This window comes from Equus przewalskii, chromosome 20 (genome assembly GCF_037783145.1).
Source record: "Equus przewalskii isolate Varuska chromosome 20, EquPr2, whole genome shotgun sequence".
In the NCBI taxonomy this organism is placed as follows: domain Eukaryota; kingdom Metazoa; phylum Chordata; class Mammalia; order Perissodactyla; family Equidae; genus Equus; species Equus przewalskii.
This window is the reverse complement of record NC_091850.1, coordinates 9,226,970-9,241,439: the sequence shown is the minus strand read 5'-3', so window position 1 is coordinate 9,241,439 and position 14,470 is coordinate 9,226,970. Positions and strand designations below refer to the sequence as shown.

Genomic DNA, 14,470 nt, shown 5'->3' with positions numbered 1-14,470 from the left:
GCAGATGCAACAATATTCTAATTGTAGGATTCTGCCAACCTTCTGGTAAAATCAAACAGATGCCTCCAAAAATGTCTGGACATGTGACCCGACGGGGTCCTGAGGCCCGGGGTCAGACTACTGTCAACAGCATAGCCTCCCGAAATTAGTAGATTCTTATTACCTATTCATGCAAGTGTGGAAGGAACTGCACAGTTCTTTTTGCCAATCTGTGGACTTTGAATACCACCAACTCCAGGAAGCATGGTTTTCAGTACAGTCTTATATCATTTTAGAACAAAGAATGCGCATTAGACACACCCAGAATACATTTTCATCAAAATTTCAAAGAGATATTTAGTTACAAATTAGCAGGTCAACCTGACCCATGATGTTGAGAAGGACTACTCCAGGTGTTATAAATAGGGTGTTACCAATAGGGTATAGGAGGGGAAGTATGCATTCTTATCTTGAGAGAGTGTACTCTGTACTTTAATGGCTAAGCAGATGTACAATGTATGTTTGATAGGCCATAAACCAAGCTTTTTAGTTCCAGCTGAATCAGTTTTGAACCTGAATAGGTACCCCATATACCTCAATATGTGAAAATCAGTCAAACCTTTTGGTGTGGATCAATGATAAAGGTAGTCATTCTGGTTGGTCTTTCAAATATTAGCTAAACATCTCTGGGATATGTATTCATTATTAATTATTTCAACCATTAACTCACTGTCCTAGAGTATAGATTAAAACTAATACACATATTTATCCCACTATTTCTCTACTTGCAGATTAATAGCGCTTACATAATTATTGGATTGCCCTTCATTAACTCTTTTCTTTTTTTTTTATTGAGTTAATGATAGGTTACAAAGTTGTGAAATTTCAGTTGTACATTAATGTTTGTCAGTCATGTTGTAGGTGCACCACTTCACCCTTTGTGCCCACCCGCCACTCCACCTTTCCCCTGGTATCCACTAAACTGTTCTTAGTCCATAATTTTAAATTCCTCATATGAGTGGAGTCATACACAGATTATCCTTCTCTCGCTGGCTTATTTCACTTAACATAATTCCCTCAAGGTCCATCCATGTTATTGCAAATGGAATCATTTTGTTCTGTTTTGCAGCTGAGTAGTATTCCATTGTCTATATGTACCACATCTTCTTTATCCATTCGTCTGTTGCTGGACACTTAGGTTGCTTCCATTCATTAACTCTTTTCAAATAACGCATTGGTTATTATGTAATGAAGCATTTTCAGGGCAGAAAATGTCTACTTTCCTTACAACCTCTCCAACTGCTTTGTCCCCTCCACCCCTGTTAATTTACCGGCTTTCTTATTTTCCCCTCCAGCATGATCTCTAAGTGTTTTAGGGAATAGTCTCTGTGTAAAACTCAATTTTATGTCCTTCTGGATACTATTCTCTTCCTGGGGTAGCACTGAGACACTGAGAACATGGCCTGATTTTCCTTCTGTGTGGAAGGAATGAGAAAGTGTTGTAAATATCCCATAGTAAAAATATTTATTATTATTTACAATCTCCCATTGCCCTAGGAGAATAGGCCCTAGTACCTGGAGGGCCCTTTATTGGTGAGCTCTATGATGTGTGCAAGTTTAGAGGTAGAAACTAGAGAAACACTAAATTGCTCCGTAGAAGAAAAAATAGGAGAAATTGAAATCTCCGAGGAAGAAAGGGCTAGGAATGCAGAAACCAGAGGGGCTGAGCTGAGACCTGTGAGGTAGGGAGGGCAGAAAGAGGAAGCCAGTGATTGTGCCACCAGGAGCAGAGACTCGGGAAAAGTGAGATTTTGAAAGTGATGTGCTGTGTGAAGTGTAATGTGATCCTTCTGGGATTCACAAAACTACAAAGATTGCAATATGCTTGGTGTGGTTGGATTTCTTGTAGGAACAGAGAAAAGAGCTGACTGAGAAGAGGGACAGCTGATCTCTGGGCTATATAAAGATGCACAAGATGCCTTAGAATCCAGCTCTGGATATTAGGGACTGAGATTTGGAACACTGTATAGGACAGTGGAGGAGATGGAGCCATGTTCTGCATACACCAGGCATACAGCAGCTGGCTATTTCTGCTCCCTTCATACTAGGTACCAGAGCAGGCACACAATGAATCAATTACAATGAATCAATTACAGCCTAGATTTGTCAAAAAAGCGGTAAACACATATGGTTGCTGCATAACATTCTTCCCTCAGTCATTTTGCAAGTAAAAATTTTAAGCATTTGACACCTTAAAATTTTGTCATTTTGTCATTTTTTTCCCTACTTTTCCAGCTACTCAATTCTATCTTCCAGGTCTATCACACCAAAAGTACACAGCAGAAATAGGAAGGACACATATACCAAGAGGAAAGAAAATAAGAAGGCACAAAGGCAGCCAGAAATGTAAAATATATGCTAATAGCCCAGAGAACAATCACAGCTTGGAAAGTGCTGTTCCAAATTACAACCAGTGTCTGCTTATCATTCAAGATTTCTGAACCCAGCTCTTAATTAGGATTTAGCACTGTTCAGTTTAATAGTCACCAATTTGGATGAATACATGGAAAGCACATTATCAAATTTTGGAGGGCTCAGAAGTAAAACCAGTAGCTAGCACTCCAAATAACAGAATCAAGATTTTTCAAATATTGGTAGATTTGTATCATAAAACAAAACCAATATGATTGTTACCAGCTATCTAGATTGCCTGTTATATAGAGACCTGTCTTTTGAACTCCAGACTCACATTTCCATCTTCCTACTTGATTTCTCTTTTTGAATATCTTGTGAGGATTTTAAGTTTCAAAACCAAATTCTTGATCTTCTTTTCTAAAACATATCTTTCTTCCAATGTTATCTATTTAATTTGTATGCTACTACCATCTAAAAAATTATGCAAACAAGAAATATAATGCAGTCATCGGAGGCACCAGCTTCCCCTTATCTGCCAATTTCACCTCTTCAAGATCTCTCAGGTATGAAAGTTACTCCATTTCTGCCATGATTCCAACATTTATCCTGAAGATTACTGCAGTAGCCTCCTAATTGGTCTTCTTGGGTCTATTCTTAACTCCCTCCAATTCATTCTCCACATGTTGCCAGATTGATATTTTTAAAACACAAAGCTGACCAATTCACCCAGCTGCTTGAACTCTTCAATGGATCCTCACTGTTTTGGGGATAAAGAACAAAATCTTTACTATAATCCATGAAGCTCTGCGTGAGCTAACCCTCTTTTCTCTTGCTGGCTTCATTGTACATTACACTCTGACTCTCTGGCCGTGTACCAGCCCCAAGGGCTTTCTTCTAGTTTTTGGAACTGACAAGTGATGATTCAGCCCCAGAGCCTTTGCATCGACTCTTTCCTTCTAGATTGCTTTTAACTTCCCATTTCACCAAATTGCCCACTGCTTTTTCTTCAGATTCATTTCAATCATCACTTTCCTAGAGAAGCCTCTCTGAGCTCCCAGACTTAGTCAAATCCTTCAGGTGTATTCTCTCACACTACTGTGTATCTCCCTTATTTGAATTTTACTTTTATTTGTGTAATTATTTGACTGTATCCTACAGTAGGCTGAAACCTCCTGAAGGGTAGAAACCATTCTTGTTTTACTTATCATTGGATTTTGAGTATGTAGCACAATATTTGACATATTGTAGGTGTCTATTAATACAATACTATGTACCTATTAAATATTTATTTAAGGATAAAAGTTAGTAGAGACAAATGTGAAATCCTGTATTTTGCTCGAAGATGTTAGTGAATCAGAAGAATTGGGTTTGAGTTTATGACAAGCCCATTATAAACAAGGAGTATGATGACCACAAGAAAGCTACTGCGATCTTTGTCTACACTAATTGACATACAATATAATGGTCAAGGGAGATGAAAGCTCCTGTTTTCTTTGCACTGCCAGACTATGTCTGGAGCAGTGTGCTTTGTACTTGCTGCTCCTGGAATGCTCATGTTCTCTTGTATCCACATGACTTACTCTTATCTCTTTCATATCTTTGCTCAAATATCACTGCATCAGTCAGAGGCCCAACAGGAAACAGCATACTTGAAACAGGATACTTCAAGGAAGGCTGATGAACAAAGGGGCTATTTTCAAAAGTGTGGGTGTCATGCAACCACAAAGGATAGTGCAGTAACCTAGAGGTCTAAGGGGACAAGGGGGATGGAGTGGTTACTGAAACCAGAAAGAGAGAGTCTTGCAGAGCCAGCAGCCTTGGAAGGAACCATAACTTTCAATTGAGGGACACACAACCTGAGGGTCCTCACTAAGTGTCAGCCAGGGAATAAATATCCTAATCTCACTTTCTTCCCTTCCTCCAATGTCTTATTAAGATCCCCAATGGTTAAACCAAGCAGGAAACCAGATGGCACAGGAATTGTTGATCTACTCTGTAGGTCAGCCTCCTGAAATCGACAATAGGAGTGATAAAGAAAGTAGATCTAGAGGAGTGAACAGATAATAAATTGGCAGACCTTCTCAATGAGGTCTTCCCTGACCACTATTTTAAACTGTAAACCCACCCTCACCCTCAGAATGTGCTGTTTGCTTTCACTGCTTTATTTTTCTCCGAGCACATTTTACTTTCTAACATATTATATATTTTACTTATTGATTTGTTGTCTTTCCCCATGAGAATGTAAGCTCACAGGACAAGGACTTTTATCTGTTTTGTTTGCTGTTGTATCCTCCCACTAGAGATACACCACATGATAGACGCTCAGTGAAAATCTCTTGAGTGAATGAATGCACTAAGTCCTGGGTTCTACATTTTTAAGGGAGGCATCAAATATTAGAGGAGAGCACTAGTATAGTGAAGGGTCTGGCCCACGTGTTCCATAAATGGTGAAAGGACTGATCACACTTAGCCTAGACAGGAAATGGCAAAGGATTGCCTTCAAATCTGTAAACGGCTAACGTTTGAAAACAGACTTGTTCTATTAATGTTTTCCATTAGAGGAGGGAATTAAGGGCAATGGATGAAATGTTATTGATAAATAAATGACAAACAATAGGATATATTGGAGTATATAAGGAAGCCATTTGGTGTAAAACCATTTGGCCTGATCTTGTTTTTCCAAAAGGGCCTGATGTGGCCATTGAGCACACACCCGGAGACCACCAACTTGCTATGTTTGCGGAATTGCTGTGCTGGCAAAGCAATCTCGTGACTGTTGTAAAAGGGACATTCCAATCATATGTGATACATGCTTTTTGACGGTTTATAACCACTCTGTGCACCCCCACTTCTTTGCAGTTCTCTATCCCTTTGTGAAAGGACTTTCCCAGCCTATATGGTCCTCAGATCTGGCTCATAATAAACTCACCCCAATTTTGATTTATAAATTGGTTATGGATTATTGGCATGGATAATATTAGGCAAGAAGATAGGTCAATATAATAGAAAATATTTGATTAATTAGAGCTGTCTACTAACAGGACAAGAAAAAAGTTTTACTTGTTCAGAAGTAAATTGCTTGTCATTGGAAGGGCCCTAACAGAACTGAACGACTGTCTTTTAGGATGTTGTGGAAGCGCTTGCTGAATTGGATGGAAAATTGAACTGAATTTCCCATAGAAGTGCCCCAGATATATATTTTAGTTGAATAACTGAACATTTATATCAGTATTTGGCCGAAGTCAAGGTCAAAAGTGAATATTACCATCATAGAATCAACTTCTTGGCTATCAGAATAAAGCTGAAATTTTATTTTAAAATATTACTGTAATGTTGGTTTTCTTTTTTTTTTAAAGATTGGCATCTGAGCTAACATGTTGCCAATCTTCTTTTTCTTCTTCTTCTTCTTCTCCCCAAAACCCCCCAGTACATCACTGTATACTCTAGTTCTGAGTGCCTCTGGTTGTGGCATGTGGGATGCAGCCTCAGTGTGGCCTGATGAGCGGAGCCATGTCCGCGCCGGGGATCAGAACTGGCGAAACCCAGGCCACCGAAGCAGAGCATGTGAACTTAAACCACTCAGCCACGGGGCCCGCCCCTGCAATGTTGGTATTAAATTATAGTAATCATTTAAAAAGTCTAGTATTATAATACGATCATTAATCATCGCTTAGCACCCCAGCTGCTAGATTGTGCATGCGGTCACTGCATTCCCCACTTGTCACTATGTGTTCACCTTCACTCGAGGTTGGTGGAGAAAGGAGATATGTTTTGGCTAGCTCTGCCAGTATAGGATACTGCCATTATTTTCTTAATCTTTCCTTCTTCTCTATTAGTAACCAATCAAAGTTATCCCCTCTTAACTCTCTTAACTTATCCCCCATTAATACTTTGCACCCAAAGATCCTTGGATGGAATTTCACTGACAATCCCAAATACTGAAGCTTCATGCCCTGAACTGAACAAAATGCTTCTGGAAGGCGAATTAACTTGGTTGCCCTCATTTATTTTGCTGTTTTTTCTTTCATGTACTCATTGCTTCACACAGTCACTTAAGAAATTTTGTCTTTAAACCATGAATCTAATAACATAACAAAATACTAATATAATTGGCTTTCAAAATAAAAAAGATGTCTCTATATTATCAGAAAGGGCACACTTGTCAGCGTTTGGCTCTTTGGCCCTCCAAAGACTGAGGCTGGAGTTAAAGCTGAATTCTGCCTCAAGACTGACGAGATAAAGCAGGGCTAAATTTCTGTTCATCCCGAGCTTTCAGGGTGCCTTCCAGGCCTAAAGTTCTATGATTCTGTTGTTTTACAGATAAGGAAACTGACGTTCAGGCAGGTTAAATGAGTTAACTGAACTGAGTTCAGGTTAACTGAGTTCAGCACAGCTAACAGTAAAGTTAGCAAATGAAACTATCAGACTGCAAACTTCTGATCTCTTCAGTAAAGACAGAAGTGACAGCTACTCTGAATATTAAAGGATATGGGGCAGAGAAATATGTGAAACTATATGTGCTAGTGTGAATGATGCTATTTTGGTAAACTTGTGAATTTCATGTCCACAATGCCCAAGACCATAAACTTAAATATGAGGCCACATTGCAAATTTGGCCTTTTGCAGGGAAAGCAATAGACTGTCTGACAGATTGAGACCTTGCTGCTGCCAGAGAATGAGCTAGAGTGAAAGGTGCCACAATATTTAATAGGTTATATTTGCTTGGATTACTTTGGGAAGACAGCACATATAAATCACAGGCGTTTTCTTTTTCTCTCCTCTCTCTCTCGTTCCCTGATAAATAACAATTGCTTCCACAAACCAATTTAAATTCTAAAACCAAACAACTAATATTTGGAATGCGTTCCATAACAAAAGGTGAAGATGAAAGGGATGTGTAACCTCTCTGAAACCAGTAATATTCTCAATGTTAGATAAGTGAATTGGTTGTACAAGATTGCTTCGATATTAATAACTTAGAAAAGACAATTCTAAAGTGAGGGGCAGCAGACTCAAACTGACTGGGAAGTGACCTCAATAATCTGGAAGGAACTACTTAAAGGAAAAGTTAGTGTTAAAAATGTGTATCCTTTACAAGTAGGCTAGAAATTAATACTAATGATTATTGTAATAGCTATCTAAATTGTAAAACAGTTCCTAATAAAACAACGACATATTTAAATGATTTTGTTTACAAGACACTGTCACATACTGTTCTCATTTGATATTCACAAATGACTAACACATACCATTTAAAATAAAACACTTTTATAGTTGAGGAAACTTGGAGTTAAAGTTATGTGACTTACCCAAGATCATGTAGCTGAAAAATCATGGATCTCAAGTCTTCTTCGGTATTTTCACAATATCATGTTTTTCTTTGAAAGAAGGTTTTTCCTATTACGTGTTTTAAGGATTGGAGAATTGTTGTGTGCCAGTCTCAGCCTATTAATAATCAATATTGTGGCTGGACCAGCCCCTGAGGTTCTTATAATGATTGCAAGATGCCCTTCAGCAATAACCATAAGGAAACTTTGAAAAAATAAATGTTTATTGCTTACAGGACCTGGAAATCACACAGCACACGTGGGGCCACATAGCAAGGTTGCGTGGCAGGGAGAACACTCATGCACATAGGCCTGGTGTTCTGCTTTACTAAGGTCTGGGGTCCGGGGTACCAAGGGTTTCACAGCTCTCTCTTTATTGGCGAATTAAAAACATAAGAGTGGGAATTTAAAGAGCAAGATGAGAAAAAATAAGTGGCCCAAATGGTCAGTTATCAAAATCAACCAAGATCTCTAAAGCAAAGGAGCTTCAGTGGGGCAAGGTGGCCAGGCTCTTTATCTAGTCTATGGCTGGCAATGTGTTTATTCTTTGAGATGTCCTTCTTTGAAGTGAACGCCTCTTTGAAGCGGATGCCTGGGCAAAGCTTAAGTCAGGCACTTGCATTACAAAAAACAAAAAAAGAACAACTGTTAGGGTTTACACTACATTTTGTTATTGATTTCACTGGATTTTCAGGTGGGAAATCAATGAATACAGCTGTAGTCTTATGACAAGTCTCCACATAAGCCACTCAGGTAATTGAAAATTTCTGTATCTGGCAAACAAAGCTAAACAGTCCTTAGAGATTCCCTCCTAGCTTCCTTCTCCTTCCTCAAGCCAACTAATAACATTTACTTTTGATATGGAAACCATATTTATAGTCTTCTGATGATCTATTTTCATTGGTATGAATCCAGACTTTATAACGTGCTGGCAAGTTAACCTTTACTCCAAGAGGCCCCCTCGCTCCCTGAATAAGCACTTTTGACTTACCTCCAGTCATCAGTTCACCTACAAACTGTAATTTGTCCAGAGTGGAGTCACAAACACTTTCATGGTTAATCCCAGTTGCACATAGGTGGAAGCTGAGGCCCAAGAAGGTAAGCAACGAAGATAGTGATATCAGAAGGGAAAACTAAACCCAGGTGGTGATGGTGCCTTAGGAAGAGTCTGAGGCCTGTGGATTTTAGCAAGGAATAGACCCAGCAGGTGGGCTTGAGCTCAGAACTCCAGGAAGTGTTTGTTACCAAAAGTTCCATCTCTGATCCGGATGCCAATCCACATAATGAGACCAGAGTATTGGGTGAAAAAGGGAAGGCTTTACTTTGCCAGACAGAGGGAGCAAAGTAAAGGCTAGTGCCTCAAAATTTGCTTGACCCCCGTTAAGAAACGGGTAGGGGTTTTTAAGAACCAGGGAACTGGCAACTTGTGCTTTCAGTTTTAATCCAGATATGCTGGGTTCACTGTAGGGGAACCGATATTAGGGCTGATATTAACAGAGGGACTGACAATGAGGCGAAGGGAGAAGAAGGCACAGCAACTTCTGTTGCTCGGTGAGGGCATGACAGGAGCCAAGGACTTTCCCACGGTCCCGCGGCCCTGCGCCGCCCACACGCGGGTCCAGCCCGAGCCTGCCGGGGCGAGTGAGCGGGCCGCCCGCGGCGGGCAGCGCAGGACCGAGGCCGCGGGTCCGGCCTGCAGGCGCAGCTCGAGCGCTTTCCGCGGGGTTTGGCTCCTGTCGCTTCCCGTCTCTCCGAACCTGGCATCGCGGCCGCCGGAGCCCTCGGAGCTGGGCTGCGGGCGGGCGAGGGTGCGGAGCAGGCGGCTCCAGGACGGGGACGCAGGTGAGGGCCGGTGGCTCGGAGCCCAGCGGGGCGCGCCTTCCTGAGGGCTCCGGCCTCGGGCGGCCCTGCCTCGCCGCGCCGGCTCGGGGGCCCAGCTCGCCCAGGGCAGGACGCCCCGAGGGCTGGGCTGGGCAGGGCTGGGGCTGGCGCGGCCTCAGGTGAGGCGGCGGCGGCTCAACTTTCGCACCTGAGGCTCTCGGCGGCCGCCTCGGGACGTGGCCTGGGAGAGCGTGGAATTACCGGGCGCCTGGAAACGTGAGCCGGGCGGCGCCGGGGGCGTGGTGGGGGCGCGGCGGGCCCGCGGAGGCGGGAGCGGGCGGCGGGGCTCGGCCGTGGGGCGCCCTCCAGGTCGGAGCTGAGGAGCGGCGCCCGGTGTCCCCTCGGAGCGCGTGGGGACAGCCGGCACACGCCCTCCACGGCCGCGGCCCTCGGCGCAGATCCACTTTCTTTTGTTTGGTCCATTTCGGTATCGGCGTTTCAGCTGCTTTGTCGCTGCCTGGGGTCCGGAGGGTACAGACTGTCTGCCGGGCAGAGGTCAGGAGTAAGCCGTGAAATGCGGCGGGGCGGCGGTGGGGCGGGGGTCCTTGGGGGGATTGTTATTAGTGCCGTCATGAGCACTAACGTGTCTGTATTACCGTGGTCTTTTTCGAGCTAGTGCTCAGTATTTTTGTAACATCTGATAGTTTCAAGTGCACCCGGGAGAGCGTTCATTAGTAACTTCAAAGGAGCCTTGATGTGGGCAGGTTAGTATTAAATTACCCCGATTTATAGACCAGACAACTGAGGCACCCAGGAGAAAAAGTGATTCTGTCAAAACTAAGCAGTCTGCCCTTGTGGGAGCTGTGATTAGAACTTGCCTGAATGAGAGTTGTCCTCCGCCCAGTCGCTCAACCTGAAACAAAATTTAGAGCTCTCAGTGCCTGTTGATGCTCATTATATTTTTATTTACTCATTAATTACTAAAACCTTTCTTAAAAAATACAGTTGAGTCCTTTCAGACTCCTGGAATAGTACCCTTAAAAGTGGTACGTAAAAGGCCAGAATCATTTCGGTTGTTGACTAGGATCACTAGAGTCACAAGGACTAAATTCCTTTGTTTTTTATTTGTCAAACCTTTAATCTCCTGTATAAATATGGTGCCCCTGGGAGCCCAGAGATACTTAGTGATGACCATAGCAGAGGCTTTAAATATATATTTGATGAATAATTAAAATGGAGGAGGGGAGCTCCCGGGTGTCCATGAATATTGAGCAGCAAGTTTTCTTTTCTCATACAAAAGAATTAAAAATTTAGGAGAATAGTCATTAATTTCAGTGAAAATTAACTTGTAATCATGTGCGTATTATGTTGTGCTTTCTTCTCTCTCCAGAGGCATCTGCAATTTACCAATTTCCCTAGGGTTTGCTTTTAAATGATTTTGCCAGTAGATCTTTATTGTCTCATTTTTCTTCCTCTCTTTCATTTATATATATTTGGTTTTTCAAAGTGAAGATTTTTTTTTCTTCTAAAGTTCAAAGAAGAGGCTTTTTTCTCTTTTAGAAAAACAAGCTTACTTTCTTTGTAAAATAGGTGTGATTTTTATGAGTGTATCTGAGGATAGATACCAGCTTCTTTAATAAGGAACTCTCATACATCAAGCAAGAATTTTTCCAGGCAATTATGCAATGAATTAATAATCATTTTAATGGATCTCTGTAATATTTTGTGACACGCCATCCTCATATAATGCCTCTTTATCAAGCAGCATAAAGTTAAAAATTTTCAGTTAAATTTTGCTAACTACATAGCACAAATTTTGGGGCACAGTATGCCTAGACTTAATTATTGACTCATGAAATAAACATTTCTAATTCTCTTTCCTTTACATCACCTTCACTCAACCATCTGAAAAAAGAATGATAATCTGTCCTTTCTCTGGTAAGAGATATTTGGAGAATTGGTGAAGTAATGTCTGGAAAATGTTTTAAACTCCATGTAAGAGAGCTGCTTTGTGACTTCAAAGTGTGATTATAGAGTCATGAAACATTGCCATCTCCCCTAAGAATGGGTCATGAATGTTTTTCAAGAGAGTGGTCATTCCAAATAGTCACTTTAAGAGGCTGAACACTTATTCCAAAAGTGCTACTGCTAGACACAATGTTTTGAATCTTTTGAAATTTTTAGTCAATTTCCAAGCAACATAAAAACATGATTTTAGCATCACTTCTCTAAGCACTTGTTTTTTGTTTGTATTTTTTAAAATAAGTTTATAATCAGTTTGAACACCTATTTAATTTGCGAAACTTGGCATAATGATTTCTGTGCAGCTGCAAAACTCAGTTCTACCTTCAATGTTTTACCGCTATGAAGTATATTTAAAACGTTATCTTGAAGGCTATGACAGCACTTTCAAAAGGGTGGTTTAAAAATAGTTTTAAATCACACATTCTGCTTCGGCGGCCCAGGATTCGTCAGTTTGAATCCCAGGTAGGGACCTACATACTGTGTATCAGGCCATGCTGTGGCAGGCGTCCCACATATAAATTAGAGGAAGATGGACACAGATTTTAGCTCAGGGCTAGTCTTCCTCAGCAAAACCAGGAGGATTGGTGGCAGGTGTTAGCTCAGGGCTAATCTTCCTCAAAAAAAAAAAAAAAATTTAAATAATGGCAACATTGTTAGAATAAGTTTGCAACCTTCCCAGAGTGACTATTCTGATGGAGGCAATGCTTAGTTCTAGGCTGAAGTTCTATATCTGTGTGTACATTTGTACATAGATATATATATGTACATTTGCATGTTGTAAACATTTTGAAACTAATAATTTGTATTGTAACCTATCAATTACTTATTCGAAGTAGAATACATTAAGTCAGTCACATATAATACTGAAACAGTATTAAGTTGGGAGTATATTTCATATAAAAGTTTGGACTTCACATAAACACAAGTGTAAATCTTTCTAATAATTTAGAATCATGAAATTTGCCCCCCCATATGTGTTTTGAGAGTAATACAGCTAGATCAAAATAGCCTCATCAACATATAAAACAGATATTTTTAAAAAAATTATTAGTAAGTTGTGTGTGCAACAGATTTTCCTGATCACACCAATTACCAAATATATTCATTTTCTTCATTTCTTGGTTGTTTGAAAATTTTATAACTGTATTATATGTATTGTATATTATATATTATAAACGGCAGAAATCTGTTAAAAGTATAACAGCATTTAAGGAGATATTGGCCTAGTCCTCTAAAATCATCAAGAAGAAATTATTTTTGGTGAGGAACACTGTCCCTGAACTAACATCCATGCCTGTCTTCCTCCATTTTATATGTGGGACACCTACCACTGCATGGCTCGACAAGCAGTGTGTAGGTCCGTGTCTGGGATACAAACTGGCCACCCCTGGGCTGCCAAAGCAGAGCATGAGAACTTAACCACTATGCCACCAGGCTGGCCCCAAGAAGAAATTTTTATGATAAACATGTGAAATCATTTTCTGAGGAACAGTTAGAAGTAGGGAGTTTTCTGTGCAGTCTATAGCTTGAGAACAGGGATAATACTGTGCCTGCAAATATACTCCATTCCACTGCATAATAATTGCATAATCAGGGCATATAAAAAGAAGAGGTACTGTCTTTTTTATATTCAAATGGAAAAACATTCCATTATTTGGCAGCCAGATCTCTCTCTAACTGTGAGTGAATGATAACTTTAAGAGAAATCATAGGTTTTGAGATGCAGACTGTTGAAGTGACAAATAAATTTTTAGCAGACAAACAGAAGTTTTCCCCTAGAATGGCCCTTTCTGAGATGAGCAAGTGTGATAGTAAACATTACCTCCTGATTACATATGCATGGTTTGTCTCCCAGATAATGGTGCATGTCCATCTCCTCCCATCCATGAGTTGTACCTTACCTCTGACCCTTACTCTAATCTCTAACCCTACTTCATCTTTCATCGCCACCTTTGGTCAGGAGGTAGTTGGCTCAGGAAGGAAGGAGGCTCAGGGAAGGATTAGGATATCTCTTTCATGTATAACAATGATTTTTTTCCCTCAACTTGGAAATTTAATAGTTTATTTTTAAGAGCTTGTCAAAATTTCCCCTCATCTGGGGCTGGCCCTGTGGCCGAGTGGTTAAGTTCGCGCGCTCTGCTGCAGGCAGCCCAGTGTTTCGTTGGTTCGAATCCTGGGCGCGGACATGGCACTGCTCGTCAGACCACACTGAGGCAGTGTCCCACATGCCACAACTAGAAGAACCCACAACGAAGAATATACAACTATGTACCGGGGGGCTTTGGGGAGAAAAAGGAAATAATAAAATCTTTAAAAAAAAAATTTCCCCTCATCTGGAGGTTTAAGGGTGGGCAAAACAGATGAAGGGGATTAAGAGGTACACAATTCTAGTTATAAAATAAATAAGTCATGAGGATGTAATGTACAACGTAGGGAATATAGTCAGCAATATTGTAATAACTTTGTATGGTGCTAGATGGTAACTAGATTTATTGTGGTGATCATTTTGTAACGTATACAAATATTGAATCACTATGATGCACACCTGAAACTAATATGATATTGTATGTCAGTTATACTTCAAAAAAAATCCGCTCATCAAAACAGCCCCAGTAAGTAGGCAGCCCCCAATAAAATAAAAATGCTCACGTTAAAATATCGTTTTGGCCCTAGTTTATAGTAAAGTATACAAAAATAGAATCATATTGATGAAAACTAAGTACGTATGTACAGTAAATATTAACCACTTAACAAGGTGTTTTATTGCTTTCTTAGATTTTAGAAAATATTTGAGGAAATGACTTGAATGGTAAGTCTCTTAGAAAAACTAGCTCAAGAAATGGGAGCTGTTGCATTTTTTATCTTGATACATTTCTCTGTGGCAAAGTGAAATATTAGAGATT

The 14,470-nt window shown here is 40.6% G+C and overlaps 1 protein-coding gene across 27 annotated transcripts in view; it reads left to right on the top strand.

Annotated features, from left to right (window-relative positions):
* Positions 1-14,470, top strand: part of RNF180 (ring finger protein 180) — a 276,981-nt gene that overhangs the window by 62,108 nt on the left and 200,403 nt on the right. For 2 of the 27 annotated variants that reach the window (XM_070587475.1, XM_070587491.1), the window contains exon 1: positions 9,644-9,818. The exons of 14 other annotated variants lie outside the window; for them this stretch is intronic. The gene's annotated coding sequence lies outside the window, so the exon portion shown is untranslated. Of the gene's footprint in view, positions 1-9,286; positions 9,564-9,590; positions 9,819-9,847; positions 10,098-14,470 lie in introns of those variants that run through there. 11 more of the 27 variants (XM_070587476.1, XM_070587469.1, XM_070587489.1 and 8 more) reach the window with 11 other exon arrangements.